The sequence below is a fragment of the Triticum urartu genome, chromosome 7 (assembly GCF_003073215.2).
Source record: "Triticum urartu cultivar G1812 chromosome 7, Tu2.1, whole genome shotgun sequence".
In the NCBI taxonomy this organism is placed as follows: domain Eukaryota; kingdom Viridiplantae; phylum Streptophyta; class Magnoliopsida; order Poales; family Poaceae; genus Triticum; species Triticum urartu.
This window is the reverse complement of record NC_053028.1, coordinates 285,354,193-285,365,143: the sequence shown is the minus strand read 5'-3', so window position 1 is coordinate 285,365,143 and position 10,951 is coordinate 285,354,193.

Genomic DNA, 10,951 nt, shown 5'->3' with positions numbered 1-10,951 from the left:
TAGGTGGGCTTTTTTCATTTAGTTTTTTTTTCTGCTTTATTTATTTTGTTTTATTTATTTTTAGTTGTTTTTTGCTGTATTTAGAGTTTCTTTGTGAATATTTTTGATAGTTTTTAGAAACTTTCAGTTAGTGCCGGTAGTTTTTAAATTTGAATAGTTTAAATTTTGAATTATTTGAAATTTGTGTGAATCACTAGTTTGTGAATAATTTAACTTTAAAAATACATTTTCCAGTGATTCTTTTTTATTATGTTTAATATTAGTGTGTTTTATCATTATATTCAATTTGGTAATGCTTAAGTTATTTAAAAATGAAATGCCTTTGTAACGGATGAGTTTTCGTCCGAAACCCTGATACTTCGAAACAGATTGTCCATTTTGTACACGAAGTGTATCCAGTTTTTGCGGTAACCCTCTCTACTTTTTTGCACATGCTATGTGGGTGAAATTATGATACCATGCCAACTTTCATCCTTTTCTGAGTTCATTTGAAATGCTTTTCAATTTCAGGGTCATTTAGCTGAAAAAATCAATAAATGCATGAAAGAATTTGCTTGCACATAAAATTTCTTCGCGTTTCAAATGCCAAAACACATAACTAGCTACCCTAACTATTACAGAGATTCCCTCCTGGGTGTGAAACACAGAAGAAAGTGATGATAGCTAAGCCGATCACATCCCAGATCTTTGGGTGTGAAACTTTTTCTTCGCGTGTGTCCCTTTGCATCGTAGCCATGGAAAATCTTCATCATTTAACGGGATGCTCGGGTCAATATTCACTGTGAATGGAGCAATTTCATCAAACTTTTCATAATCTTCTGACTTGTCTGTCTTGTCATCCACTCCCATGATGTTTCTCTTCCCAGAAAGAACTATGTGCCACTTTGACTCATCGTACGATGCATTCGCTTCCTTATCTTTTCTTTTTCTTGGCTTGGTAGACATGTCCTTCACATAGAAAACCTGTGCCACATCATTGGCTAGGACGAATGGTTCGTCTGCATACGCAAGATTGTTGAGATCCACTGTTGTCATTCCGTACTGCGGGTCTTCCGTTACCCCGCCTCGTGTCATATTGACCCATTTGCACCGAAACAAAGGGACCTTCAAACCACGTCGATAGTCAAGTTCCCATATGTCCTGTATATAACCATAATATGTTTCCTTTCCCGTCTTGGTTTCTGCATCAAAGCGGACACCACTATTTTGGTTGGTGCTCTTCTTATCTTGGGCGATCGTGTAAAATGTATTACCATTTATCTCGTACCCTTTGAAAGTCATTATATTCGAAGATGGTAACTGGGACAGCAAGTACAGGTCATCTTCAATAGAGGTGTCATGCATGGTACGTGCTTGCAACCAGCTGGCGAAACTCCTGGTTTGTTCACGTGTAATCCAGTCATCAGACCGCTCCGGGTGTTTGGAGCGTAGCAAATTCTTGTGTTCATCCATATACGGAGCCACCAAGGCGGAATTCTGTAGAACTGTGTAGTGTGCTTCAGTGAGAGAATGTCCGTCCATACATATTATTTGTTCCCCTCCTAGCGTGCCTTTTCCATCCAGTCCGCCCTTATGCCGCGATTCAGGAACACCAATCGGCTTAAGGTCAGGAATAAAGTCAATACAAAACTCAATGACCTCCTCATTTTGACGGCCCTTGGAGATGCTTCCTTCTGGCCTAGCACAGTTATGAACATATTTCTTTAAGACTCCCGTGAACCTCTCAAAGGGGAACATATTGTGTAGAAATACAGGACCCAAAATGTTAATCTCTTCGCATAGGTGAACTAGGACGTGCGTCATGATGTTGAAGAAGGATGGTGGGAACACCAACTCGAAACTGACAAGACATTGCACCAAATCATTCTGTAACCTTGGTATGATTTCTGGATCGATTACCTTCTGAGAGATTGCATTGAGAAATGCACATAGCTTCACAATGGCTAATCGAACGTTTTCCGGTAGAAGCCCCCTCAATGCAACCGGAAGTTGTTGCGTCATAATCACGTGGCAGTCATGAGACTTTAGGTTCTGAAACTTTTTCTCTTCCATGTTTATTATTCCCTTTATATTCGACGAGAAGCCAGACGGTACCTTAATACTGAGCAGGCATTCAAAGAAGATTTCCTTCTCTTCTTTGGTAAGAGCGTAGCTTGCATGACCCTGATGTATGCCGTCTTTTCCGTGCATACGTTGCTGGTCCTCCCGTGCCTCAGGTGTATCTTTTGTCTTCCCATACACGCCCAAGAAGCCAAGCAGGGTCACACAAAGATTCTTCGTCACGTGCATCACGTCGATTGCGGAGCGGACCTCGAGGTCTTTCCAATAGGGCAGGTCCCAAAATATAGATTTCTTCTTCCACATGGGTGCGCGTCCGTCAGCGTCATTCGGAACAGGTTGTCCACCAGGACACTTTCCAAAGACCACCTTCAAATCCTTGGCCATATCATGTACATCAGCACCAGTACGGTGGCGAGGCTTCGTCCGGTGATCTGCCTCACCTTTGAAATGCTTGCCTTTCTTTCTTACGGGATGCCTGCTCGGAAGAAATCGACGATGTCCCAGGTACACATTCTTCTTACAATTAGCCAAATATATACTGTCGGTATTGTCCAAACAGTGCGTGCATGCGCGGTATCCCTTGTTTGTCTGTCCTGAAAGGTTACTGAGAGCAGGCCAATCATTGATGGTCACGAACAACAACGCCTTTAGGTCAAATTCTTCCCCCATGTGCTCATCCCACGCACGTACACCTGTTCCATTCCACAGTTGTAAGAGTTCTTCAACTAATGGCCTTAGGTACACATCAATGTCGTTGCCGGGTTGCTTAGGGCCTTGGATGAGCACTGGCATCATAATGAACTTCCGCTTCATGCACAACCAAGGAGGAAGGTTATACAAACATAGAGTCACAGGCCAGGTGCTATGGTTGCTGCTCTGCTCCCCAAAAGGATTAATGCCATCTGCGCTTGGACCAAACCATACGCTCCTTGCGTCATCTGCAAACTCCTTCCCATACTTTCTTTCGATTTTTCTCCACTACGACCCGTCAGCGGGTACTCTCAACTTTCCGTCTTTCTTACGGTCTTCTCTGTGCCATCGCATCGCCTTGGCATGCTCTTTGTTTTGGAACAAACGTTTCAACCGTGGTATTATAGGAGCATACCACATCACCTTGGCAGGAATCTTCTTCCTGGGGCGCCGGCCCTCGACATCACCAGGGTCATCGCGGCAGATCTTATAGCGCAATGCACCACATACCGGGCAAGCGTTCAAATCCTCGTACTCACCGTGGTAGACGATGCAATCATTAGGGCATGCATGTATCTTCTACACCTCTAACCCTAGAGGGCAGACAACCTTCTTTGCTTCGTACGTACTCTCGGGCAATTCGTTGTCCTCTGGAAGCATATCCTTTATCATTACCAGCAACTTTCTAAATCCCTTGTCAGATACACCATTCTCTGCCTTCCATGGCAGCAATTCCAATGTGGTGCCCAGGTTTTTCTTGTCACCTACGCAATTCGGGTACAACAATTTTTTGTGATCCTCTAACATGCGCTGCAACTTCTTCTTCTCCAAATCACTTGCGCAGTTTCTCTTTGCATCGGCAATGGCCCGACCTAGATCATCAACGGGCTCATCTGATGCCTCTTCTTCAGCTTCTTCCCGCATTGCCGGCTCAGCTTCTTCCCGCATTACCGGCTCAGCTTCTTCCCCCATTGTTGTATCATCGTATTCAGGGAACCCATGGCCAGGATAGCTGTCGTCGTCCTCTTCTTCTTCATTGTCTTCCATCATAACCCCTCTTTCTCTGTGCTTGGTCCAAACATTATAATGGGGCATGAAACCGGTCTTAAACAGGTGGACGTGAATGGTTCTTGACATAGAGTAATTGTGACCATTATTACAGCGAGCACATGGACAAGGCATAAAACCATCCGCCCGCTTGTTTGCCTCGGCCGCAAGCAGAAAAGTACGCACGCCCTCAACGAACTGGGGAGAGCATCGGTCATCGTACATCCATTGCCGGCTCATCTTCATTACACAACACCGAATAGACCAAATTAATACAAGTTCATACATAAAGTTCATACAACACTTAAATGCAACAAACAAATAACTCTCTAGCTAAAGCATTTATATGCAACAACAAATACGATCAAGATCACAACTAAGGTAACAATGGATCCAACAGCATAATGATACCAAGCCTCACTATCGATGGCATATTTTCTAATCTTTCTAATCTTCAAGCGCATTTTCTCCATCTTGATCTTGTGATCATCGACGACATCGGCAACATGCAACTCCAATTCCATCTTCTCCCCCTCAATTCTTTTCAATTTTTCTTTCAAGTACTCGTTTTCTCTTTCAACTAAATTTAACCTCTCGGCAATAGGGTCGGTTGGAATTTCAGGTTCAGATACCTCCTAGAAAAAATTTCTATGTCAACTTGATGGGCATAATTTGTCATAAACAGGAAATGCAACTAGTTTTAAAAGAGAATATACATACCACATCCGAATCATAACAAGGACTAGGGCCAACGGGGACGGATATCAAAACCATGGCACTATATGTATAACAAACAACGTACGGGTAAGATAATTATACGAGTAACTATATATCCAAATCACAAACATCAATTTTCATATAAAATTTCATGAACAAGAGGCTCACCACAAGGTGGTGCCGGCGACGGGACGGTGCGGGCGATCGATGGTGGCTACGATGGATATTTAGAAGGCACTAATTAAACCACACCTACATATGCAAACTAAGTGTTATTTTTGACCTCTAATTGCATATAAATCAAAATACTAGCACATATATATATATATATATCCTCCCAAATTACTAAACTCACAAATTAATCACTATATAAACCAATGCAAGAGCTAATCTAGCAATGAGAGATGAAAGGACAAAGTTGCTAACCTTTGCGATCATTTCAATGGATGAGGGCCTTCAAATCTTGACAAATTTTGGGCAAAATGTGTGATGAGCTCGAGAGGAAGAGGGGAAGAACAGAGAGGTGAGGGGAAAGGGGAAGAACAGAGCGAGCTCGGGTGGATGAAGGGTTTATGTAGGACGACCTTTAGTACCAGTTCGTGCCAAGAACCGGTACTAAAGGGGCTGGAGGGGCGCCTGTCTGACAACATCCTGCCACCACTCTCATTAGTACCGGTTCGTGGCACGAACCGGTGCTAAAGGTTCGCCACGAACTGGTACTAATGAAAGCGGCCCGCCTAGCCGTTGGAACCGGCACTAATGTATACATTAGTGCCGGCTCAAATACAAACCGGCACTAATGTGCTTCACGATTGACCCTTTTTCTACTAGTGCCTTAGAGTTTGACCACGGGATCTAGCCCTTTGACTTTGCATGCATTGGGTCCCATACACACGGTAAACTGAAAATCTAAAAAACGTAATAACTGAATTTATTAAAAATTCCGGTATTCATCATGGAAAGGTCCACGGGTCAAACTACGTCCAGCGAAAGTCAAAGGGATAGACCCAACGGTCGTCTGTGTCAGGCTTAAGACGGGACGGGGTACCTGGGGGTAGCAATGCCGCCAGGTGTTGCTGTGTCCCTCCTAAGGTTGTAGAAGCATGGTGGCAGGTGTAGGCACCCGGCACGCGGCTTGTATGAGGTCCCGGTGCGACGCTCCGGTGGCATTGCTACCCCCTAGGGCCCCCGTCCCGCCTAACCCTATAGTGTTTGACCACGGGATCTACCCCTTTGACTTTGCACGGACGGGCTTTGACCAGTGGACGTATTCACCCGGTTGTGTTAGGTCAGCCCATAGGAACACTTTGGAGCAACATCCTGGTCAGACCCACGGCTAGATCCCCTACGTGTAGACCCGACGCGTCCGTTCCCCCCCTCCAGGTGCCGGCAGCGACGCCGTCCGTGAGGGGGGCACACCCCGGAGACGCGTGCTAGCTCTATGGACATGCCACCACACCGTAAGGCATGTATGAGGGCCCGGTGCGACAATCCGGTGGCATTGCTAACCCTTTAGAGTTTGACCACGGGATCTAGCCCTTTGAATTTGCACGCACTGGGTCCCATACACACGGTAAACTAAAAATCCAAACAACGTAATAATTGAATTTATTAAAAACTCCGGTATTCATCATGGAAAGGTCCACCGGTCAAACTACGTCCAGCGAAAGTCAAAGGGATAGACCCAACGGTCGTCTGTGTTAGGGTAAGACGGGACGGGGTACCTTGGGGGGTAGCAGCGCCACCAGGTGTTGCGGTGGCCCTCCTAAGGTTGTAGAAGCATGGTGGCAGGCGTAGGCACCCGGCACGCGGCTTATATGAGGTCCCGGTGCGACGCTCCGGTAGCATTGCTAACCCCCTAGGGCGCCCGTCCCGCCTAACCCTGTAGTGTTTGACCACGAGATCTACCCCTTTGACTTTGCATGGACGGGCTTTGACTAGTGAATGTATTCACCCGGTTGTGTTAGGTCAGCCCATAGGAACACTTTGGAGTGACATCCGGGCACACCCCGCAGACGCGTGCTACCTCTTCGGACATGCCACCACACCGTACGGCATGTACGAGGGCCCGGTGCGACAATCTGGTGGCATTGTTAAGCCCTTAGAGTTTGACCACGGGATCTAGCCCTTTAACTTTGCATGCACCGGGTCCCATACACACGTTAAACTAAAAATCTAAAAAACGTTATAATTGCATTTATTAAAAACTCCGGTATTCATCATGGAAAGGTCAACCAGTCAAACTACGTCCAGCGAAAGTGAAAGGGATAGACCCGACGGTCGTCTGTTTCAGGGTTAGACGGGACGGGGTACCTTGGGGGTAGCAATGCCACGAGGTGTTGCGGTGGCCCTACTAAGGTTGTAGAAGCATGGTGGCAGTCATAGGCACCCGGCACGTGGCTTGTATGAGGTCCCGGTGCGACAATCCGGTGGCATTGCTACCCCCGTAGGGCCCCGTCCCGCCTAACCCTGTAGTGTTTGACCACGGTATCTACCCCTTTCACTTTGCACGGATGGGCATTGACCAGTGGACTTATTCACCCGGTTGTGTTAGGTCAGCCCATAGGAACACTTTGGAGCAACATCCGGGCCAGACCCACGGCAAGATCCCCTCTATGTACACCCGACGCGTCCGTTCCCTCCCTCCAGGTGCCGGCGGCGGCGCCATCCGTGAGGGGGGGCACACCCGGAGACGCGTGCTGCCTCTTCGGACATGCCACCACACCGTACGACATGTACAAGGGCCCGGTGCGAAAATCCGGTGGCATTGCTAAGCCCTTACAGTTTGACCACGGGATCTTGCCCTTTGACTTTGCACGCACCGGGTCCCATACACACGGTAAACTAAAAATCTATAAAACGTAATAACGGAATTTATAAAAAACTCTGGTATTCATCATGGAAAGGTCAACCGGTCAAACTACGTCCAGCGAAAATCAAAGGGATAGACCCGACGGTCGTCTGTGTCAGGGTTAGACGGGACGGGGTACCTTGGGGGTAGCAATGCCACCAGGTGTTGCGGTGGCCCTCCTAAGTTTGTAGAAGCATGGTGGTAGGCGTAGGTACCCGGCACGCGGCTTGTATGAGGTCCCAGTGCGATGCTCCGGTGGCATTGCTAAACCCGTAGGGCCCCCGTCCCGCCTAACCCTATAGTGTTTGACCACGGGATCTACCCCTCTGACTTTGCACGGACGGGCTTTGACCAGTGGACGTATTCACCCGGTTGTGTTAGGTCAGCCCATAGGAACACTTTGGACCAACATCCGGGCCAGACCCACGGCAAGATCCCTTCCGAGTAGGCCCGACACGTCCGTTCCCCCCCCCCCTCCAGGTGCCGGCGGCGGCGCCGTCCGTGAGGGGGGGGCACAACCCGGAGATGCGTGCTGCCTCTTCGGATATGCCACCACACCGTACGGCATGTATGAGGGCCCGGTGCGACAATCCGGTGGCATTGCTAACCCTTTAGAGTTTAACCACGGGATCTAGCCCTTTGACTTTGCACGCACCGGGTCCCATACACACGGTAAACTAAAAATCCAAAAAACGTAATAATTGAATTTATTAAAAACTCTGGTATTCATGATGGAAAGGTCCACCGGTCAAACTATGTCGAGCGAAAGTCAAAGGGATAGACCTGACGGTCGTGTGTGTCAGGGTTAGACGGGACGGGGTACCTGGGGCGGTAGCTATGCCGTTAGGTGTTTTGGTGGCCCTCCTAAGGTTGTAGAAGCATGGTGGCAGGCGTAGGCCCCCATCACGCGGCTTGTATGAGGTCCTGGTGTGACGCTCTGGTGGCATTAGTACCCCCCTAGGGCCCCCGTCCCGCCTAACCCTATAGTGTTTGACCACGGTATCTACCCCTTTGACTTTGCTCGGACGGGCTTTGACTAGTAGACATATTAACCCGGTTGTGTTAGGTCAGCCCATAGGAACACTTTGGAGCAACATCCGGGCTAGACCCACGGCAAGATCCCCTCCATGTAGACCCGACGCGTCCGTTCCCCCCTCCAGGTGCACCCCGGAGACACGTGCTGCCTCTTCGGACATGCCACCACACCGTACGGCATGTACGAGGGCCCGGTGCGACAATCCGGTGGCATTGTTAAGCCCTTAGAGTTTGACCACGGGATCTAGCCCTTTGACTTTGCACGCACCGGCTCCCATACACATAGTAAACTAAAAATCTATAAAACGTAATAATTGCATTTATTAAAAACTCCGGTATTCATCATGGAAAGGTCAACCGGTCAAACTACGTCCAGCGAAAGTGAAAGGGATAGACCCGACGGTCGTCTGTTTCAGGGTTAGACGGGACGGGGTACCTTGGGGGTAGCAATGCCACCAGGTGTTGCGGTGGCCCTCCTAAGGTTGTAGAAGCATGGTGGCAGGTGTAGGCACCCGGCACGCAGCTTGTATGAGGTCCCGGTGCGACGCTCCGGTGGCATTGCTACCCCCCTAGGGCCCCCGTCCCGCCTAACCCTGTAGTGTTTGACCACGGTATCTACCCCTTTCACTTTGCACGGATGGGCTTTTACCATTGGACGTAATCACCCGGTTGTGTTAGGTCAGCCCATAGGAACACTTTGGAGCAACATCCGGGCCAGAACCACGGCAAGATCCCCTCCGTGTACACCCGACGCGTCCGTTCCCTCCCTCCAGGTGCCGGCGGCGGCGCCGTCCGTGAGGGGGGGGGGCACACACGGAGACGCGTGCTGCCTCTTTGGACATGCCACCACACCGTACGGCATGTACGAGGGCCCGGTGCGAAAATCCGGTGGCATTGCTAAGCCCTTACAGTTTGACCACGGGATCTAGCCCTTTGACTTTGCACGCACCGGGTCCCATACACACGGTAAACTAAAAATCTATAAAACATAATAATTGAATTTATTAAAAACTCCGGTATTCATCATGGAAAGGTCAACCGGTCAAACTACGTCCAGCGAAAGTGAAAGGGATAGACCCGACGGTCGTCTGTTTCAGGGTTAGACGGGACGGGGTACCTTGGGGGTAGCAATGCCACTAGGTGTTGCGGTGGCCCTCCTAAGGTTGTAGAAGCATGGTGGCAGGTGTAGGCACCCGGCACGCGGCTTGTATGAGGTCCCGGTGCGACGCTCCGGTGGCATTGCTACCCCCCTAGGGCCCCCGTCCCACCTAACCCTGTAGTGTTTGACCACGGTATCTACCCCTTTCACTTTGCAGGGATGGGCTTTGACCAGTGGACGTAATCACCCGGTTGTGTCAGGTCAGCCCATAGGAACACTTTGGAGCAACATCCGGGCCAGAACCACGGCAAGATCCCCTCCGTGTACACCCGACGCGTCCGTTCCCTCCCTCCAGGTGCCGGCGGCGGCGCCGTCCGTGAGGGGGGGGGCACACCCGGAGACGCGTGCTGCCTCTTTGGACATGCCACCACACCGTACGGCATGTACGAGGGCCTGGTGCGAAAATCCGGTGGCATTGCTAAGCCCTTACAGTTTGACCACGGGATCTAGCCCTTTGACTTTGCACGCACCGGGTCCCATACACACGGTAAACTAAAAATCTATAAAACGTAATAATTGAATTTATTAAAAACTCCGGTATTCATCATGGAAAGGTCAACCGGTCAAACTACGTCCAGCGAAAGTCAAAGGGATAGACCCGACGGTCGTCTGTGTCAGGGTTAGACGGGACGGGGTACCTTTGGGGTAGCAACGCCGCCAGGTGTTGCGGTGGCCCTCCTAAGGTTGTAGAAGCATGGTGGCAGGCGTAGGCACCCGACACGCATCTTGTATGAGGTCCCGGTGTGACGCTCCGGTGGCATTGCTACCCCCCTAGGGCCCCCGTCCCGCCTAACCCTGTAGTGTTTGACCACAGTATCTACACCTTTGACTTTGCACGGACGGGCTTTGACCAGTGGATGCATTCACCCATTTGTGTTAAGTCAGCCCATACGAACACTTTGGAGCAACATCCGGGCCAGACCCCGGAGACGCGTGCTGGCTCTTCGGACATGCCACCACACCGTACGGCATGTATGAGGGCCCGGTGCGACAATCCGGTGGCATTGCTAACCCTTTAGAGTTTGACCAGGGGATCTAGCCCTTTGACTTTGCACGCACCGGGTCCCATACACACGGTAAACTAAAAATCCAAACAACGTAATAATTGAATTTATTAAAAACTCTGGTATTCATCATGGAAAGGTCCACCGGTCAAACTACATCCAGCGAAAGTCAAAGGGATAGACCCAACGGTCGTCTGTTTTAGGGTAAGACGGGACGGGGTACCTTGGGGGGTAGCAACCCGCCAGGTGTTGCGGTGGCCCTCCTAAGGTTGTAGAAGCATGGTGGCAGGCGTAGGCACCTGGCACACGGCTTATATAAGGTCCCGGTGCGGCGCTCCGGTAGCATTGCTAACCCCCTAGGGCCCCCGTCCCGCCTAACCCTGTAGT